A 21,374-nucleotide genomic window follows, 5' to 3' on the forward strand; every position below is an offset into this window, starting at 1 on the left:
ACTTTTCTTCCCATCAGCCGTATCATCAGGTCCCGCATACATCTGATGGCCGTTTCTATAAAGTAAAATACTGGCAAATGTTGACGTTACATCAGTGAAACTAAACTGTGCAGTTTCTAAGGAAGCTGCAAACTGGGTGCGTACAAGTCCTTAGGGGCCAAGCTGCTTTTTCTTCCTACCTTGCAGTAATATGTATCGTGTTGAAATTTGAAAACAAGGAGTGAGCATGCATTAAAAAAACAGTCCTAATTCTTTTTCCAAGCCTTATTTACTAAAACAAATGGGTAAAACTATCATCAGGAAAACATTGTTACATGACCATTGCCCAAAGTGTATTCTTACCACTGGATCATAATTCCCTTTCTTTCCATGCCTTAAAAGTTCATTCAGTTCTAACTTCTGCAGTAATGTTTATCTAGAGTACCTAATTATATAGTGCAACCTGCATCTGGAGTGCTGGTTCAAGGTTATTATAGTTCTCCACAGACATAACAAAAATATTATTTTAAACTTATCCATTGAGGAAAAATGGCTGGACTTTACCACTGATAGAAGCATATGGATGTAAAATAAAATTATTAGAACTTTAGAAACATAAGAGCGTTGTCTGTTCAGATGAATTTCCTCCATGACACTTGCTGTCACAGAAGTATCTCCTTTTTGCTTCTGCTGCAGACATAAAATCTGATAAATTTAAACTAAATATATTAGATGTATAAAATGACAGATTGTAGTGATAGGCAAATAAGAAAGCTGAATTTTATGAATGCTTGTCAGCATATGTTACTTGTTCGGAAGACTTGATAAGATTAATGAAATATGAATAATGGAGTAGGAATAATCATTTAATAGTTTCTCAGTACTCAGTACCTGAAAACTAAGCTTCTACTTAATCTATATCATAGTGATTATATGCAGAGTACCATTACTTTTACTACAAAGAAGAAAACTTTTTCTTTGGCAGCAGTAAAAGGAAAGTGGGTAGATAAAACAAACTCTTTAATTCACATGTCCTTACTCATAGGTTTCCCGTCAAGCATGGTTTCTTCTTTATTTAGAATCAATACTAAGTAAGGAAAGGATAAATATATAAATCGCAAAACTCTTTCTGTGGGTGTATTGGTAGCCAAAGTAAATTGTCTGAGGTTTGGAGAGACCATGTGCTCGTTCTGTATTTGCTCTAAAATTCAGAAGTGATGAAGAAATATTTTGTTTCAATCCCTAGACGTTGTGGAAGTTCACATTTTTGGCATGTCCTAAGAACATCAGAAAAAGTTGAGTGAGAAGTGCAGGAACTCTGATTTTTTTAATAATACTTCTGGTTAATGGCTCAGGTAAAGTAGTCCTCAAATAATGAAGTCAGCTAGGAGGAATCACAAGTTTGTTAAAAGTGTGATGTAATATCACTTGGAAGCTCTTAGGCTTTTAACTGAGTGCCAATATTTTTTATTCTTATTAATGATCCAAAAGAGCTTTCACTTTTACCTGGGTAAAAAATAGTATCAATATTAAGATAAGTTTCAGAATTTAAGAATTGTTCCTTCTAGGTATTTGAAGCAAAGTAAGTTTCAAAAATATAGAAGTATGGAATACATGTTGTCTTGGTTTCAGCTGAGATAGAGCTGTGTATGGCATAGGTACTTCTACACTGCAAGCTTCACTAAAACTGTGAGGTTCTTAAATCCATGACCACTTAAGCCTTATCTTTAAAAAGAGGCATGTTCACTCAACACTGTCTGGGCAGACAAGCTCGGTGAAGTCACTGTAGAAAACTCCATCACCCTTCTAAAAGGTTTCAACCTGTGAGAGTTCAAACATCACCTCAAAACGTCTGAGTGCAGCTGTCTAGCAGGCTCTGACTGTTGCTTAGTAAAAATAGTTGGAAATGGATCAATATCCTGAAGAATTATTGCTTGCATTGTGTTACTGTGCAGTTTGATCAAACCCTCTTTCTTCCTTCTTTCTTCCATTCCCTCCCTCTTTCCTTCCTTCCTTCCTTCCTTCCTTCCTTCCTTCCTTCCTTCCTTCCTTCCTTCCTTCCTTCCTTCCTTCCATCTTTGCTTTCTTTCTTCCTTCCTTCCTCCCTCCCTCCCTCTTCCCATTCCGGAAATGGCAAGAAAATAGTCTGAGCCCTCAAGACAAGCATGACAAACAGAGGGAGAGGCTTCATTGGCTCAGCGCCAAAGGAAATGAAATTACTTTGAGGAATTTTCAAATTTTGCATAAAATTAGCTGGATGCCAACCCACATGTTTAGATGTGGGTCAGATGAAAATTACTGTCACAGGAGATGTGGAAGGTCAAAGGATGAGACATACCCGCCCCTCGCGCTTGCGTCCAACAATGACAAAAATCTGGAAGGAAGTGGTAACGTAAAGGGGCTATCTGGGATTACAGGCTGCCAGCACTGGTGCAGTGTTTTTGTTGCACGTCTATTCAGAACTAAAAAAACGTAGCAAAAAAATGTCATCAGGCTGATCCTTATGCACGTACAAAGGGTTCAAATAAATGTAATTCTGGAGTCACGGGGTTTCAGTGGCACTAACACCAAGTTTGCATTTCTTTAGGAGGGAAACTGCTGGTAGGGATGCTGATGACATGAAAGCAGTGTTGGGGCAGCTGGGATAGTGGTGCGGGTGACACAGATCTTAGGTGACATGGTTCAAGCATTTGATTGCAAGGTGTTGGAAGAAGGCTGCAGAAAATCTCTGCTCGGATTTCTTATGGAGTTAAACAGAAGAAACAATTAATCATTCCAGAGTGGAAAGTCTGGGAGACAATGACAGCCTCTCCAATTTTGTGTTCATTATTTATTTCAACCTTTAGAAATACTAGGAAAGGTATTTGCCCTCCACGCTACAGCTCACAGTACCCAGAATGGGGCAAATAAAATGTATGAAGTTGTTTCAGGAATGAAACAATATGAACAATGGTCTCTTGTTTGGCATCTAAGACCCCCACCTGAATAGTACAAGACTTAAAAGCCCAACAGGTCATAGGGGCAAAAAAAAAAAAAGAGGAAAGCAGAAAAAGCTGCAGCAGCAAGATTGGCAGCCAAAGGGAAGCAGGGCCAGTGGTCTCTTCAAGCCTGGGACACAGTAAGTGGATTTCTCGGAGCTGAGGAAGAGCCTGATTAGAGATGCCAGGAAAGAAAGGAAATTTTACAGCCCAGACATAGAGCATGGTTGCGGACGCAGGCCAGGCTGGAGCAGGCAGGAGGCAGGAGCTAGGGATGAATTTGTCAGTGCCAGTGGATACGTGAAAAAAAAACATTTCAAACTGTTAGTCCAAAGAAGGTGGGAGAATTTCACCCCCGCCAGATAAATCATAGGAGACCTTGGGGTGAGATCATTATTTACGTAGAGGGTGGGGTAGGACCTCGACCAAGCAGGGTGCTCTCAGCCTGGGGCTTCGTCCATGGGAAGGTCACCAGAAAGCCAAGTGGGGAAAGCAAACAGCAGCAGAAGGAGCCCAGACAGGTCCAAATCTGATAAAAGTGCTTAAATCCAGAGATACTCCACATTTTTCCAGACTTCCATCAATAGAGAGGATTGTGCTAACTGGCAAATTGCTGCTACAAGATGATACTCTTGCTGAGCCCAAGTTAAAGGGAAATAGCAATTATTTTTTTAAAAAAAATGCTTTGTTCTCCTCACAGTACAGAAATTGGGGAAAGCTGAAACAATCAATCCAATGCAGTACAATATCAGGAGCACCTCTTAGTCTGGTTGAAAGTTCTACAATTCATACACGGAATTAGCCATCAGCATTTTTTTCATCTCAAGGACCATGATTGTTCATATGGGATTTTTGTACGAGATAAATGCTCACATGACAGGAAAATACTGCCAAGTACAGTGGGAAGGATACACAGAATAGCTTATTGTCTCATACCCCAGAGCTCTCCCAGGCCTCCCTGCTAAGCCAGCAGTGTGCAAAGGATGTGACACTCCTCTGGGAGCTGAACTTCAGTGTGTATCCGGCTGTTTTTAGCGTGCATTCCCTACTGTCCTCTTCACATCTACCGTCAAAAGCTCCCGAGGACCATCACGGAATTCCTCTGAGAGCAAAGCTGGGGAAAAAAAAAAAAAAAAAGGAAACACCTACTTTTTGTTTTCCATGTTTTTCTACTTCCAATATTACCAAAGTATGTGAGAACCCCCGGTCCCAAAGAAGTAATGTACATGATAAATTTTATTCTACTTCAAGCTAGGGGACAATAGGTTTACTGTGGAAAATTTGCCCCAGTCCTTTGTTTTTCCTTGAGTTCCGCTACCAAAAAAATATAAAAAATTGGAATTTGTTTTTTTCTCAATTTCATATGTTTGAGAAGTTTTCACTCAAAAAACACAACATAAACCATAAAGCACGTGGGTGCGTTGGCAACCTGTTTGGGTTTTAATGAGCATCATGTATATTTTTACTGGGGAGAAAGAAGTTCCTGTGTTTTTTTTCCAATATACCATTGCTTTAGTGGGAGTCAAAAGTGAAGTGAAACCATCGTGTTAACCGAGAGGATACCAAGATGATAGTGTTCTTTGGTTGTTCCCAGCACTAATACCCACTTGAAAGCAGTAAGGAGACCTTATTTCCTTTTGGGGGGCTTATTTTAGCATTTGAAATATGGCAGATAGCATAATTGGATTTTAAATATCTGATCCAAATTTATTTCAGGGGATTGAGTCAAAACAAATACAAATTCAGGTTTGCCTGGTGCATTTAAAAACTGGCAGCACACGCATTTCAGGACCTTACCAATTACAGCACCTCACTTATTTCTGAAACAGTTGGCTGCATATTATTTCTATCTAAAACCATGTCCCACACTTTCAGGCTTAGTTGCGGGTTCATAAGTGTTTGTTCTATTATTCAATCGTATTATAAAATGAACCACATTTTCCAATAGCTACTTCATGTTCCCTATTTCATTTTTAATTGTGGCGTTTCTTCAAACATCAGTTGTCCCACAGGATTTCATTTTTGGACCACTTTCGCAAGCCACTAAAAATGATGAATTCTTGAAGCTTGCAATCTGAGCTTTGTTTAAGCCCACATACCAAAATCTTATCCAAAACCATGTCAAAGAAGCCAAAACCAACCCCATACCACTTCCTAGGTCTAAGTTGCATAACGAATAGGTCTGTACCCTCCCATAAAAACATAAAGGCTACTGGCCTCCTGTATTTTTCGTGGACAGAGAGTTACCTCAACACCCATGATGCATTAATATTGTCTTGCACCAGGTAAACATAAGTCTTCTGTCAATTGTATCTGCTTTTAACTCTTGCATTTCAAATGCTCTGATTTCCTGTGGTCTGATGACATTGTTTGCCACTGAAATACAGGGGGAAAAGAGTTTGTGATTACTGGCAGGCTAGTTTTCATCAGCTGAACGACCTTTTAATTTTTATTTTAATTTTTAAATGTCTAAAACTGTCCAGATGCTGCTGGTGCTTGTTGTCTGATCCCCATTTGTCCCCTTAAGGACCCTTCTCTGTTCTGTCTTGCAACCGCTAGGACATCCCATGGTCCCTCAGACAAGTATATGGGCCTTTCAGGGTGGCTCTAAAGAATCTCAAACGAGTAATCCAGCTTTCCAAGGAAAAAGACAGATCATTGTTACAAAGTCCACATGTGAAGAAAACAATCAATCACCATCTTCTGGTGGAATGACCAAAAATGCTGGTGGGGATGAGGTTGCATGACTTGTGGTGGCTGGGATCCAAGCAATCATCACATCCCAAGCAGGTCAAAAAGGACACGTACCTTCTACTACATCTCCTGTCACCATCCTTTTTGTAACTTCTTGTTACACCACCAAAATTATCGAATTTTATTTTTTCATGTATTCTGTATTGGAAAGCACTTTGACTGGGATGGCTTCTTTTACATAAGTTCTCTTGCAAACCACTTTGAGTGGAATTACTTCTTTTACATCAGTTATCTTAACAGTTTTTTGCTCTGGGACCAAAATATCAAGTTTGTCACTGGGGTGCATTTGGAAATAAACTCTAACCTCAGATGCACAGCCAGTCTCACTGCTGGAGACACAGCAGCCAGAGATGCAAGATAAGGAGATGAAGCTTCTTCCAGGTGTCACCAGCTGCTGGTGGTCTGTGGGTCTATAAGCCGTGGAGCAGCATGCAGGGGCATGCAGTGAGCAGTGAGGTGGTGGCAGTGCTGCCCGGCAGCTGCTGGCTCTGCTGCCTCCAGTGACGCTGTGCCCACCGAGCAGCACGCTTCTGGCTCCAGGATGCTGCCACAACCCCTCCTGTGACACCGAGCACACATATGGATGGCATCCCCTGCATCCAGGCTGTGGAGCTCTTGCGAACGCCAGAAGAAGAGAAACCGGGGAGGTTTTCTGGAGCTCTGATAGCTGTCTGACCTGGTCCCCATACGGCAAAGCAAAAGCAGGGCCAGTTTTTGCTGAGCAAGCTGAGTCTGCAGATCGTGTTTCCACATAGCGCTTGAAACCCTTAGCCCACATCTCCACCACTTTTCCACATCATGGTTACAGGCTTCTTAAATTTCCCTTCTACCACATGGTTGCTCACAAAGCTTATCTCCCTACTACACAGATCATTCCTGCCTCTTTTAGGACAAGAATCCTCAGATCTTTCAGGAAGGCCAACAGAGCAAGATGAGGCTGTGTGGTTTGCTTTCACATCCAGTGAGAAACCAGAAATATTTCTTCCTACACTGTAATGAAGAATGTGTTATCATTGTTAGAAGGAAGGCCTGGGTTAGATCCTCCTTTCTCCCGTTCTGAAATGCCTTTTTTGAGAACAAACAGCAGGTGAATAAAGGTGTCTGTGATGAAAGAAACGTCTCAGAACATAAAAGAGGTTTGTATCCATGAATCTAAGAAGTAAGCAGATCCGTGTGCACGTCCTGGTCCCTTACTAAGGCATCTGAAGAGTCCCTCAGCTTGGAAGAGTCATGGGAAAAGTCTGTAAATGGAGGATGTAGGAAGAAAAAGCAAGAAAAATGCAGAGTCTAGAGAAACACAGCTAAGGTTGGACCTAACTCTGGTTCAGCAGTTAGTTCATAAGCTTTCAATACATAGCTCCTTTCAAAAGGCCTCAGCATTCTTCGTAACCTTCAGCTTATTCATGATTCCACATCAGAGGAGTATTACAGAAACCTCATTTTGGGTGGCCAAAATGTTGATTATTGTGACAGGTTTCCATCTGGCAGAAAAGGTCGTATTTGCCTTGACATAAGCATAAAAGTTGCTTTTGGCCAGAGTTGCTCCTGTACAGTCCAGGTACACAACTGGAATGTGCTGAATGCTGTGTTACGCCATCCTACAAGTGTCAGTCATGCTTTCTCAAGGAGGAGCACTGGTATAAATTCTGCCAGCTCTTCTTTCTGCCTTCCTTACGGAATTCATCCCATCTAGCATGAGTGGTGAGATCTCAGCCATGGCTTAAGCTCATCAAAGTGGTCCATAACTCATCATCCATGTCAGAAATGACAGTGATGTAGAGGCTGAAAGTCATCAGTGACTTGGATGCACCAAAGTCAGTGTTCCTCCCTAATCTTTCCGGTGCCTTCATACAAAAGCTAAGCCAGAATCAAGGGGATATATATTAACAGGGAAATACACATTGATTCTAGACTATAGATCCCTGTTACCTTCCTCTCCCAAAAGAAACACCGGAACTGCAAATGGTTATCACAGGTACTTTCCTAAGATTTCCTCACTCTTACAGATAGATGCAGTACTTCTATGTGAACTTTTAAATACAGGTACAATGCCCCACACTATGTTCTATGATGGACAGTATACACCCGTGCTCGGTAAAATTACTCCATCATGCTTATTCACTTTGTAATTATCTATAGTTCAAAATTCATGATGAGCTGTTACGTACACATCTATATCTGGTCGAGAGTGTTGGAAATGAAAGTAAGAAAGTGAATTCCAAATAGAGCCATTCTGCGTGCAGCTACGCAGAAGGACATTAAATTAAGATTACAGTTGGTATCTGTAGTATCGATGCTCCTTAACGTCTAAGAGCCTGTATTGCAGCTAGCTTTCTTTATATGAAGGGAATTTTGTTTGCAATTTTTAAGTTTCTTTGAAAAGCCAACAAAATCCTCTTAGCAATTCCCCTACATGGAATTGTATTGACAGGACAGAGGGGTCATTGACAGGGCTGCAACTTATACCCAAAGAAAGTGAGACTGGACTGTCACCTTCTGGGTGGACCAGCTTTCTAAAGGAACATGAGACACAGTCTGAAAGTGAACTTCACAGATACTTTTTAGATGCAGACAAACAGCAAGTCTCAGCAACTGGGTATAATTTCAAGTCTTGATGGTCGTAGATGACGTGTGCTGATTTACAAGTCTTTCTTTTCTGATTTTTCTTTTCTCCCTTGACACATTCCTAACCTTTTTTGCTTTATTCCCTCTAGCCCTTTCTTATCTCAAAGCTTCTCTTTCCTGTCTGTCTACATAGGAAGTCCCATCCTCAAACGTTACTGAACATAACACTGAACTTTCTGTTCCCATCCACAGTCTCTCCTGTTTCTGCTTTTTGCCCCCTATTTCCTTGTTCTTCTTTTCTTCCACGTACATAATCCTGGCTCCACGCTCAGACTCTCCAAATGAGTTCTGTATCTAGTGAGCCTGGTTCCCATCATCTTTCCCACTTCAGGTCTTTGTTTGAACCTTCCCTTCCTTCCAATCAGCTCTCACTAATTCCCATTCCTAACTCCCTCCTTAGGCTGCTCAGTCATCTCTCCCTCCTCAGTCTCTCTTCACACAGACTGGTTTCTCATCTGATCTGCTCTCCTTTGTAACTACCTCCTCATCCCAACAGTGTCTAGAGGTGACCTGTGTCCTTATACTCATCCCTCCTTGTGGCTTTTCATCTAGCGAGCATGAGTTTCTTCATCCCTGCCTTTGTTCTGTTCTGATCTTGCCAGTCTCACAGTTTTTCATACTGTCCCTGCTCTTCCTTCCTGGTTTTACATTACAACATCCTTGTGCAACCAGTTTCTCCTTTTATTTTCTTTTTGGAAAACCTCATCAGCTCCCATGCTTTTCCAACTCAGCTTCTTGGCCCTCTCTGGCCCCATATCTGAGACCTGGGTCTCCTCTTGCCTAGACTCAAGTTAGATGGTGGCTACTTGCTGTCTCTTGATCTGGCAGTGTGTGGGCACAGAAGGCACAAGTCATGTGCCAGCTTGCTGCTACTTCTAAAAGCATCTGCAAGGAAATCCTGGGATGCAGAGGCTCAAATCAGTCAGTGGAGATAAAGCAGCTGGCATGCAAAAGGTAGCACATGCTCAGGACAGACAGGAATTTTGAGGAATTTATCTGCCAGGCTACCATATTACTAATGAATAGGGGTTTAAATCCAGCCAAATATGGGCAAATACTTATGTGTCTGGCACCAGGATGCCTCCAGCCTGCCAACCTTCAAGTCAAAGCATGGAGGAGCTAGCATTTCCAAAAAAGAATTCTTACAACCAATTCATTAACATTGGCAAAACAATGTCTTTTTTCCTAATCTTTTTTCTGGGAAATAGCATAACCATTTTTGCTGAAACTTTCCAAAAAAAATTTAAGCAGAGGCAGACACCCAGCATAAAAATTCACAAAGTTATAAATACCCAGAACAGGGATTTATAATTAGAAGCATCAGGCAAATTTATAGTATTTGGTAGCATAGTATCAGTAACAACCATTTTTATTACTGTAGCCCCCAAAATGCTGCTCAGGGACCACAACTTGACCGTGTTAAATGTGTACAAACATGGAACAGGGATATGTCTACAACACTGGGTCCCAAAGAGCTTATAAATCAAATTTTAGAACAACAGAAAACAGATAGATCCAGACACATAGGCAGCACAAGGAAACAGTAAGAAAATATGATTTAGTGTGACTGACAAATCATCTCAGGGTACCGTCAGCCTATGGACCGTCAAGTTTTTCATAGATGTGCAGAAAGATAAGAGCTTTTAAGGAAAATGAGGCTTGGTCAGAGGACAATGAGGTAGTTTTGCAGATACTTGCAGAGGCACAGGGTCATGACAGGAAGAAGCATGGAGGAATTTAAGTGAAACTCATCAGCTTTGCCATGACCCCTGGGCAGATGACATCCAGCAGTGAGAAAGGGCCACCAAACAGAGGGAGAGCAGCCTGGAAGGCAAGCCAGAGCCAAGGACAGCATCCAGGAGTTTACCCTCATTCCTGGGATTGCCACGTGTGCCCATCTCTGGGTACAGAGGGGACGGTAGGACTTAACAACCATTAATGGCCATTATTCCCCTTTTCCTTCACCTTCCTGTCGCCACAAAAAGGAGGGAACACAGACCGCCTGCTCCGCTGCTGCGTGCGCGGGAAGGGTGACGATTTTCTGAAGACCCTATTTCTTTGTCCCCCAGGAAGATTAGCTGGAGGTAAAATAAAACTCCCAGATAGCTCTAATTAAAGGGGGGTGGGGTGGTGGGGGTGGTGGCGTGTCTTGTGGGTGTTGGGATAGAAGTGGCCTCACCAGCTTGATTTCAAAGCCTGCAACCCTCCACGACCCTCAGCACCGCTCTGCAGCCTCCCCCTCTGCAAGGCGGGAGGCGGCTGCAGCCTCGGGGGCTGCGAGCGACCGGGTGCCCCGGCCCGCGGGGGTTTGTTCCCCTTTCCCAGCAGGAGGATTGCACAACACCGGGAGAAACGCACGGTCCCACCCCGGACGGAGGGGGCGTCCCTTGAAGCCATCGACCTGTGCAGCCGGGTGTCCCGGGGGTAACAGCTGTGCTCACAGCTGTGTAGAGCCGCACTGCTCCGAGCGCAGCCAGCGGCGGCCGCAGCTGCTGCGGGAGCCGGGGCGCCCTGCGGAGAGGCGGCCGTCCCGCCCCGCGGCGGCTGCAGGCAGCCCCGGCGCCCAGCGCGGCGGCGGACACGGGCCCGGCAGGGCGGGCGGCAGGGCGGGCCTCGCGCGGGCGGGGGGCGCCGGCGGGAGCGCGCGCTGTGAGCGCCCCCTGCTGGGCCGGCAGACGCCGCCGGGCCGCACCGCGCCGCCCCCACCGCGCCGCCGCCGCCCCGTCACCGGCCTCTGCCGGCGCCCACCGCTGCTCTGTGACGTGTGTCAGCCCGCGCCCGCCAGCGCCCCATAACGTGGGTCTGTCAGCGCCCGGCAGCACCCTGCAACCTGCCGCTGCTGGCACCCGCCACCGCTCCGTAACGTGTGTCTGCCAGCACCCGCGCCCACCCCATAGTGTGTGTCTGCCAGTGCCCATCACCACTCCGTAACGTGTCTGCCAGTGCCCACCAGCGCCCGCCAGCACCCCATAACATGTCTGTCATTGCCCACCATTGCCCCATAGTATGTGCCTGCCATTGCCCACCATCACCCCATAATACCTGCCATCGCTCACCAGCACCTGCCAGCACCCCATAACATGTCTGCCCATCACCCACCAGCACTCTGTAACTTGCCTGCCATCACCCACCATTGCCTGCCATCGCCCCATAACATGTCTGTCATTGCCCACATCACCCCGTAACGTGTCTGCCACCGCCCACCAGCACCTCATAACCTGTCTCTACCAGAGCCCACCAGCACCCCATAACAGATCTGCCATCACCCCCCATCATGTCTGCCATCACCCACCATTGCCCCATAACATCTGCCATTGCCTGCCATCACCCTGTAATGTGTCTGCCAGCATGTATCATCGCCCCATAATGTCTGCCATTGCTCACCATTGCCCTGTAACGTGTCTGCCATCACCCATCATCACCCCATAACATCACCCATCGCCCACCATCACACCGTAATGTGTGTCTGCCATCACCCATCGCCCACCAGCACACCATAACATGTCTGCTATCGCCCACCAGCGCCCCATAACCTGTCCTTGCCATTGCCCACCATTGCCCCATAATGTGTGTCTGCTACCACCCGCGATTGCCCACCATGGCCCCACACCTCCCGCGCTGTGGGTGGGCAGCAGACCCACACCTGCCCACCCGCAATGCCGGCTGCCCGCCACCAGCATGGCCTATGGGAGCAGAGTGGCAGGCCTCTCCCTGGTGGGAACAGCACTTCATCCTGAGGGACAACAGCAGCAGAGATCTCGCCCCAAGCATGACATTGGCACAGCTCTTTCCAGTATCCCAGCTCCAGTCCCTGCAAGGTGCTGAGACAATGTCGTGAGTCCTCTGCCACATGAGCCACCCTGGTCTCTCTGCCAGTGCCCTCAGGCTGAGCCTAGTCCCATCTTCACACCCACCACCGCCAGCTCTTGAAGGTGCCTTCAAGCTGATTTCAGGGCTTTCCCTGCAAACCTGCAGTGTCTTAAGCACCGGTAATTTAGACTTGACCAAGACATCCCTAGTGGACACTGCAGTTTGCCTCTCCCTGCAGGAAGCATCCCTTGCTCTCTGTTGGGTTCATCATCTTTGGCAGGCAGACAAGTTTTTCCAAAAGCCGAAGCCTCCGCTCCAGAAGCAATCAGGGGGCTCATCCAGCGTTCGGTCATCCAGCAATCCCTGTGCCTTGGCTGAGAGCACGCAGTCTCCCACCAGCCCCACAAAGCTCCTTCTGTGGGGCATAAATATACTGCCCGAAAGCAATCAGCATCTGGGACCCAGGTGGCTGGCCAAGGTGAGAGTGGATCGTTGGAGGGGATGGAGCAGCATGAGATAATCTCGGCTGTTTGTTCGCACTGGAAAACTGTTGAAGAAATAACACCGCTGTTCTAGTGCCAGTGGCCTGGTGTGAACTGCTTTGCTGTGAACGCTTGTCTTTGGCTCACAGTCTCAGCTTCTCTGCACCACACGTTAATAAAGATTCAGATAATTTTCTGATGCATGTCACCATTATTTTCAAGCTGAGCTCACCAAGACAAAGAAGCCCTTCAAGAAGGATCGAGAGGTGAAGAGTCCATAACTTTCCTTGCCAATTTGTTCCAAGGACTAACTTTCCTCTCAGTTACATTTTAATTACTGATTTCTAATTTGCATTTGTCTGGCTTTGTCCACAGTTCTGTCTTTTTTTGTTTGTTTTCTTCTTTTCTAGTTGGTAGAAACTCACATATTTTCTCTGTCCCTTTTTTTTTTTTTTTTGATTAGCTAAACTGGCTGAGCCTATTACAGCTGTCACTGTCTAGGGCTTTGGCAATTTTTATTCTTTCCAATATCTTCTCCAGTTTTTCAACATCCACTCTGAAATGTGAAGAGTTGATTTGTACAAGTATATTCCATTTTCAGTCTGATCAGGAAGGCTACAAACAGAGGAAAATCCCAAGACCCATGACTCGCGTGTTGACATATCTGGACATATGGCCATATTCACCCTTTTCTTGAGGATTTGCACAGAAAGTTTAGACTTCTCTCTTTTCCTGCTTTCCAGCACTCCTGCTGATTTTTCTGCATCCATTGTCTACGTTTTTTCTTATTGACATGCTGCTTTCACTCGATTTTAATAAAAGTCAAGAGATCGGAAAGGATGCGGCTTAAGAAATGACCTTTTTTGCCCTATAAACATTATTTTTTACCACAGGAAGGACCCCATCTGATGATAATTCCCAGTGACAGCTACTCTCTGAGATTTGCAGTGGTAATATGGGAAGTCAGTATGTGTACATTCCAGGTAGACCTGAATATATTTTCTGTCCTCATTGTCAAAGGCTGAGAGCTGAGACACAGCAGTGGTCTTAACAATCTACGACATGGTACGTTTTCAGGACTGGCTGTGTGCATGCTCTTAGCCCACAGGAAACATGAGATAAAGCATTTCAACTTAAACCCAAGTAGAAGACGTGCACATCGCTCTGCACGTGTACTTTTAAACCACAGGGAAATCATTCCATAATTCCTTAACCCATGAGAAGTCACTTACTTACCGAGTCCTGAGTTTGGCATGTGGTCGCAGAAGCTCCTCCCTTAGCACATCTCCAGGACTGTATTTTCTCTGGAACCACCGATGTGAAATAACAAAACAGCACAAGAGTTTTGAAAAATAGAGAGAAAATGTTTTTGAAAAGAGGGGAAAAAGAAGATTTGAATAATATCCACACCCACATTTCAAGAGAAGCGGGGTACTCTTTGGCCATTTTTGTGTCAGGTCTGCCGATAACTCCTGTTATCTAGGCAGAGGCAATCTCTCTGTTGTGGCCAGAGATTTTGCTTTTCAAATCTATGCTGTCCGCTGGGGCTGCTTCTGCTTTTTGAGTCAGTTTTCTCTAGTTATTTACACAGTGAATATTTGTGACAAAGTTTAACTATTTCCAAGAGGGGTATATGAAACTGTCTTATGCCAGCAGAGGTGATTCACTGTGTTGGAATAATGGTGCACAATCCTGGGAATTGCAATCTTTTAACTAGGTTGCTTTCAGATAAATTAAAGCTGCACACAAAAAAATGTGTAAATGAGTGCTAAAACATCCCACTGAGATTTTAAAGACTCTTAACAATGATTAAGTGCTATCTTAAAACCGCTTAACTACTCACTGCTGAGACCTTACCCTACAGATCTTTCTCCATACAGAAGACAAGTACCCAAACCTCCACTTCCAATCCCCTCTTCTTATTAACGTTCCCTCCAAACACCTCTCGGAAAATATATGAATGGTGGTTTCAGACCATCTGTAATGACCTTGCTCTTCATCAGAGTCCCGATACACATCCTTCCACCATACTCTGAGATAAAAGTGTGTTGCAAATCACTTGTAAATAAAATAAGGCAGCAGAGGTGAAACTCAGATCTTGGAGCAAAAGATACGCTGTGGTGCTCACCTTAGTAGGACATTCCTTCCCAGTAACAGAAATTAAAGCTGGCATGTAAAAGCTTGTCTTTGGTGTGGGTTTTTTTTTCTTTCTTTTTTTTTTTTTTCTGTTTGTTTTGTTTTTAAGAAATAACTAAATATTTAGCCATTATTGGTACAGCTAACACAATAATAGGCGAGGCTTGGCAGACTATGAACAGTGTTACTAAGTGCTTTGTTTCCTCTTTGCCCACTTTCCAAATAGGTGTAAAAAGATGGAAGCCAAAAGGTTATTCTTCTCTTTCAAAATGTGTCATTCTGAAGCCTTATAGAGAAGGCATTATCCAAATGATAAGCAGGGTGAATTAACCTAGACTTTCTCCTTGGAGAGAACTAGATCAATTATTTCTTGTTACAGACAGAATTTCTGGTTACATTCGTCCAGCTGCTTGTCACTTTTGTCACCTTTGCTCCCGTCAGCCCCAGGCTGTGGGCATAGGTGAGCGCAGGGGCAGCAATACATTGCTTGCTTCTGTTGAGTGCACCCAGACATCATTGCCAGGCACAAGGAAGCTCTGCAGCGAGACCAGTGTTGAGGAGAAAATGCCGCTCCACTTAGGAAAGTAACAAAACAGCCACTGACCTCCAGGAAACCGGGTCTTCTTTTTTCTCTGCATTGGTGACATCAGCTAATTAAAATTTCTTCATTACTGAGGACCTTTCAATACTGTCCTGTGGGGACAAGGATATCTCTGCGTTACGTCCTGGTTGCATTTTTCCTTTAGAAATCACTTACCTGTGTCTTTCCCTTCTTCACTTTTGTGTGTGCATTGAGGTAGTCTACCAAGTTTACTGTGAATGGCTATAAACAGTAGTGTTTGAACCTTTCTAATCGTCTTAATCCTGATTCCCAGGAGTTCCTGTATGCACATAGCCCATACATTGACCCAAAGAGCTTAAGCTAAACTGGATGTATTGCATCTTTCAATACCTTTTGATCAAGCTGACCACAATCTGTTGTGGACCATGCCTGGAGCTGCTAGAGGTGGGGCAGCCTCGGGTGGTAACTCCTGGCAGGGTGAAGGGGTGATCCAGGAGGAAGGAGCCATCCTGATGCTGAACGCTCTGCATTTTTGACTACTTGGAAGCATTAAGCAACCTGACAGCTTGTCCATAATTAACAAGTTTACTAAGATAGCTGTGTGACAGAGCAACTGCAAAGCTGAGATGCAGCAGCACTTTTTTTTTGCTACTATCATTTATATTAACTCCCAGAGGAAAATCAGTCGCGCTAATTAGGACTTGTGAGTCTAAATGTTAATATGTAACTGCAGAGCACAGAGGAAAAAGCTCTTCAGGAATAATGTCTTCACCATACAGAAGAACACACAGCAAAACATTTATGCCAAAGGGTAGTCTGGAGCCAGTGGAAAGGCAGGAACTGACCATTTTAGAAATACCTTTGTTAACGTTTGGCTGCTGTAGAATGAATTTCGGACATTGTCTTCTCTTGAACAAACACTCATTATTTGGTCTTCATTTTGAAAATTCCTGCAGTAAATCTGAGTCTGTGTTAGAGAAAATGAAAGAGAGAGGCAAAAGACATCTTAACTAATTCAAATCTTAAAGGTTAGGCATTCAAGAACACAGATATTTGCCTTTTTTCCTCCCAGAACTCTTTTCCTTTCTGTGCAATTGAGATATAAAATGAATTACTTAAGAATAATAAGATAAAAATAACTTCTGGTAAACTGCATTTTCATGAAGTAGTTGGTTAGAAAAATATTGATGTTTAAACAACTGTAGAAAGAAAATCAATAATGAATGCAGCAGTTTGGAGGAAATTATTTTAAAATAGAATTCCTTTTAATGTCCATAGTGAAGGAAAAAAAAATCAGCGATGTTACTACCTATCCAAAAAAGCTAACATATAGCTAATTTCTTTTGTTTGATTAAATATAATCTTGAACAAGTTATTTGTCCTTTATTTGATATGACATACCTCTAAATCAGTATATACAGAGTGTGACACATCAACCAAGCATGGGGGGCACTGATTAAAAACAGCAGCAGCAACTAAGGCCCAAGGAAACACGGTGAACTACAATGTGCACAGAGCCCCCCTGAGCTGTGCAGCACTATATCCAACCACACACCTGAAAAATAACTGTGACCGGCAGGTAATTTGCAACATTTCACTGTAAAGACTCATGCAACTAGATCTAATGTTCCTTTAGTATGATGAAATTCAGGATATAGATTTCTTGAAACATGCCTCACATCCATGAGTCTGCTCATGCACACTCTTCGCTGCGCACTGAATCCAGGTTCTCAACTGTGCTGGCCTCAGCCATTAATTTTCTCCAGCCAAGCATACAAAACCTGCTGACCCCAGTTTGGATATGCTTTAATTCAAGATGGATTTACCACAAAGATGAACCTGGTAATATATTAATATAGAAGTCCTCAGCTCACTGGGAAAATCCTAGTATGTCTCAACAGATAACACACCTGGACACTCAAGGGATGCAAAGCCAGCCAGGTTACAGTAATATACGTTGTACTTTGTTGTCCATCCTAATCTAGGTTAACCTAGATATTCAAAACTAGTTATCTGTCATGCAAGCTAGAGCTGAGTTATGACTCACTCTTATCTTCCACCTGAAACCTGTATACATTGCCAAACGCTGTAGGAAAGGACTGTGTTAGAGGATTTGATTCTCCAGAAAGATACTGAGTTGAAATCTGTTTTTATTTGTAGCTGTGACCTAACAAATCTATAACATGGCAGATAGAGGTTTATTATGACAACTTAGGCTCTAGCAGGGTGGAAACTTCCACTTGGAATGATCTAGTAACAAATATATTCTTGGCAAAATAGAAGCATTTTATGGTGAAAATATCAACTTCCTTAAAAAACAGAATTGTTTTTCTACTCGAGCAAAAATGAAAATGAAATATTGGGTTTCAGGTTGGCTTGGACAATGTTGTTTTGTTAACCAACAGCGTGTTGCAGTGCCCAGGACCCACAGCCGCCGATGTGCAGGCAGCGGTTCTGCCGCAGATGCCAGCGCTCTGTCCCAGGGCCGAAGGGAGGTGTCTAATTCCACAGAGGAAGCGCGGTGTCGGACATGGTGTTCTCGCTGTTGTTCCTGTTGGTAGCTTGTGGTCTCTCCACCTTCTTCCTCCTCTTTTCGATGCTGTCAATCCTATTCTGGGCTGCTGGGCTCTTCCCAGCCCAAGTGTCCTGTGCCCAAGCGACTCCCTTGGGTTTCTGAATTCCTCCCTCCGAATGGGGCTTTCCTTGCCAGCCCGCACCCAAATCTCCCGATCTTTCCACCCTGTTTACTTACCCCAGGTTTAAACCTATCATTTTTCCTCTTGCTCAATTTCCTGCTTGTACTTCTGCGCTCCCCTTGGCTGGTACTCCATTCACCACCTTCTGGGCATGATTATCTCCTCAGTTGTACCAATGGTCCTGGGGCCAGCTTTGTACCATTGGAAAGCTTCGTCCTCTGTATGCACACGCTTCCAGGTCATCAGTACGCAATGGAGGCAGCCAAGCTAGCAACACTAGTGCCTGGGGAACAGAAGCTGGGGTTCAGCCTGTTAGAACTTAGGGGACAGAAGACACTTGAGGACAGAGCTGAGAGCAGCAGAAAGGGAAAGACTGAGAACTAAAATGTCTCTTGAAAATACAAGGGATAAAAAGATGGAAAAACAGGAGAGAATCAGTGGTTTCATAATGGCTTCGATACCATGACATGAAAATCTAAATTAAAAAAAAAATAGTACGGGTTTAACCTTCCAACTTGTAAAATGGTGAGACGCATCCTACTGTGGTGAGGCTTGGTCTTGTGGATGTGCACTTCTGTAATCAGTTTGAGAATCCCCAGTTTATGAAGACTTTGGAGAGGTTTCTGAATATCTTTCTGGGCTCACACAAAGTCACTGTTGCCAAAATAATATCTCATACCCAAAACTACTGTCAGCACATGGATTCTCAGCCTGCAGCAAATGTGTAAAATTCAAGCTAGTTTAAGCCTCCGCACTGAGGCTAACCCAATTCCAATTGCTTTGCATTTGTGACTGGTTAAAATGCACACGCAGCTGCTGTGATGAGGATGACACAGAGTGCATTACCCCATCGCATGCCATTTCCATGGGTGCACTTGCTGTTTTCCAGAGCGTCTACAGGCACCTTGTCCAGGCCTTGAGACCCCGTGGGATTTTTTTTTCCTTGTGAACAGTCCTCAGGATCAGTCTTGTCATGACAAAAGAGGCCACTTTCTGGTTAATTATCCCCTTGCCAAAATACTTATTATCTTTCTATTCCAAATACAAAATCACTGGGATGAGAGACTGCTTCAGATGCTAACGTGATGTATATCACCGGTCAATAATAGACTTATTACAAAATAAATAAATGGTATTTGCACGTGGGAAGCTCCAGGTCCAGTCTAAGTAGAGCAAGTAATTACAGAGGAAAAGAATTTCTCCTTCAGATGGTTTTTAGTAGCATGAGGGATAAGTCAACACGAGCAGGGCTGATTTAGCAGGAAACCAGTGGACCTTAGTAGAGGAGGAATACTATACCTCCTGCCTCTGGGCTGGTAGTAGAATTTTAACAAGGGGTTCCTAAGAGACCCCTCAAAGCACATCACTGCATGTAATTCATTAGCTCAGCTGCACCTGAGGTCTTGGATTTTCTGGACAAGGTGTGCTTCTGCTAAGTGACTAAAAAAAATGGAGACCATGCTCAAGCTCAAATCTCCAGAGGAAGTCCAGATGGCTATTCTAAAAAATGCAATCAAAAAAGGCCTCTGGCCTTGATGGTGTGTCGACTGATTTTAATAAGAATTACCAGAGCATTTTCTCTCCCAAATTGGGAAAGGAATTTTCAGTACTGAACAACAATCTGTCACTCAATTAAAATTTGTTTATGCCACAAACCACGTGGCTCTCAGATGGTAAAGGAAAGAAAGTGCCACTGACAACCCAATTTGTCAGTTTTGTTCTTTGGGTTTGATTTGATTTCTTATCTTTGCTCAAACCTCTTTTTAAAAATCTGAATAAATGTTACAACAGTTGTGGGAAGGTTAGAGGAAGAATAATTTTAACTAAATTTGAAGAAGTCTGGGTCTGAGCAATTAACACTTCAGTCAAGGCTGGCTAAAGATATAATTTTCACAAATCTTAGCAGATGCGAAGTGATGCTACGTGGGGAGGAGGTACGTTGTCTCTGCTGCAATACTACAGTGTCTGAACACTTCCTAATGAACACAGAGGTGAAATTTGGAGCATAGCAAGTAACAAGTGTTGGCATAAATTTTGAGAAATGGTTGCTCAAGAGATTATTTTCTAATGCTCATGCACACTCAGGCCAGCAAGGAACACTCTTAACCAAAAGAAAAAGAGTAAAAATGAATGTCTTGTCTTTCACAATGTATAATTAAGCTGTGAAACTCATTTTTAAAAATATTGAGGTCAAGAGTTTAGCAGCATTAAAAGAAAGATTACATATTATAGGGATAATACTAAATCAAATGGGGTGGAAAAAGATTGCAGGAATATGCAACATCACTGCTGCAGGCACAGACAATTCCTAATTAATAATAAGGTGAATTTTCCCCTTGGCAGGTTATGCTCTAAGTGTTCACCGCTGGGTTTCCTGGTGCTCCCTCCCTCTGCCAGTAACAAACTCCCCCAGGCAATAACCACGCCGATCCACCAGCATGCACCTGATTCCAGTGTACTTCTCGGAAGGATATCACCCAAAGAGATGCCCATCAAAATGACGGTGACTTTAAATGAAAAAGACTGTCTCAAGCCTGACTGGGAAATTACCTCCAACTCTTGCATGGCCCACTTTGTCCAAAAAGTTGCCATTTTATTCTGGAAAGGGTCAAACTAGGTGGGCAACCGCTGGTAGGGGGTGGGACAAGCAGTGCAGGGGGTCTTGTCTGTGTGGGTCTGGCACAGATAGAGGGACAGAGTATTCGGGTCTCTGGGTCATTAACTGGCACACACAGAGACAAATAGTTCTTTAGCTTCTTCTACTTTCACCGATAAGAAATCTGAGGTCATCAGAAAACACAATGTTCTGCTCCAGATTGTCATAAAATATGATTTCTTTCTATGAGAATAAGAATTAAAGCAATTATCCCTGGAATTTTACATACAGAAAGAACTGTGCGGAGGCGGATTCCAACAAAGGATGGCACAGGGAGGAGATGAAAACAGCCTAAATAAATAAAGTCGTGTTTTTGTTGAAAGCATCTTCCAAAAACCAGAATAATTGACCAAAACAGAGTATCCTCAGGTATAAAAAATGAAACCAATTTTAAAACGGAAAATTCCAGTGAAATAGCTCCATTAGCTTTGTGTACAGTTCTGCTCCCAAGTAGAGGGGCCAGTGATGACGGCTCCGAACAGAAGATCATGCTGAATAGGAGGCACCGCGTCGGTCTGTGAGACCTGGTCTCATTTGTAACTGTTGATCCGTTGACTTCACACATGGATACAACTCCTCGCCAATGCCCAGGCTCCTATCCACGCTTCTAATTAACTTGGATGCTAGTTTCATATTTCCCCTATGATAACAGCATCATAATAAATCCCAGGGATTACAATTCTAGCACAAGGCTCA

General features: G+C 43.8%; 1 long non-coding RNA gene across 3 annotated transcripts in view; it reads left to right on the top strand.

The window, feature by feature from the left end:
• Positions 1-12,827, top strand: part of LOC308060936 — a 37,887-nt gene extending 25,060 nt beyond the window's left edge. The window contains exons 3-4 of one of the 3 annotated variants that reach the window (XR_013926981.1): positions 10,322-10,420; positions 10,662-12,827. This is a non-coding gene — a long non-coding RNA (uncharacterized lncRNA). Of the gene's footprint in view, positions 1-10,321 lie in introns of all 3 variants that reach the window. The other 2 variants (XR_013926982.1, XR_013926980.1) reach the window with 2 other exon arrangements.
• The last annotated feature ends 8,547 nt before the right edge of the window (positions 12,828-21,374 follow it).

Source organism: Falco punctatus, assembly GCF_963210335.1.
Source record: "Falco punctatus genome assembly, chromosome: 3".
In the NCBI taxonomy this organism is placed as follows: domain Eukaryota; kingdom Metazoa; phylum Chordata; class Aves; order Falconiformes; family Falconidae; genus Falco; species Falco punctatus.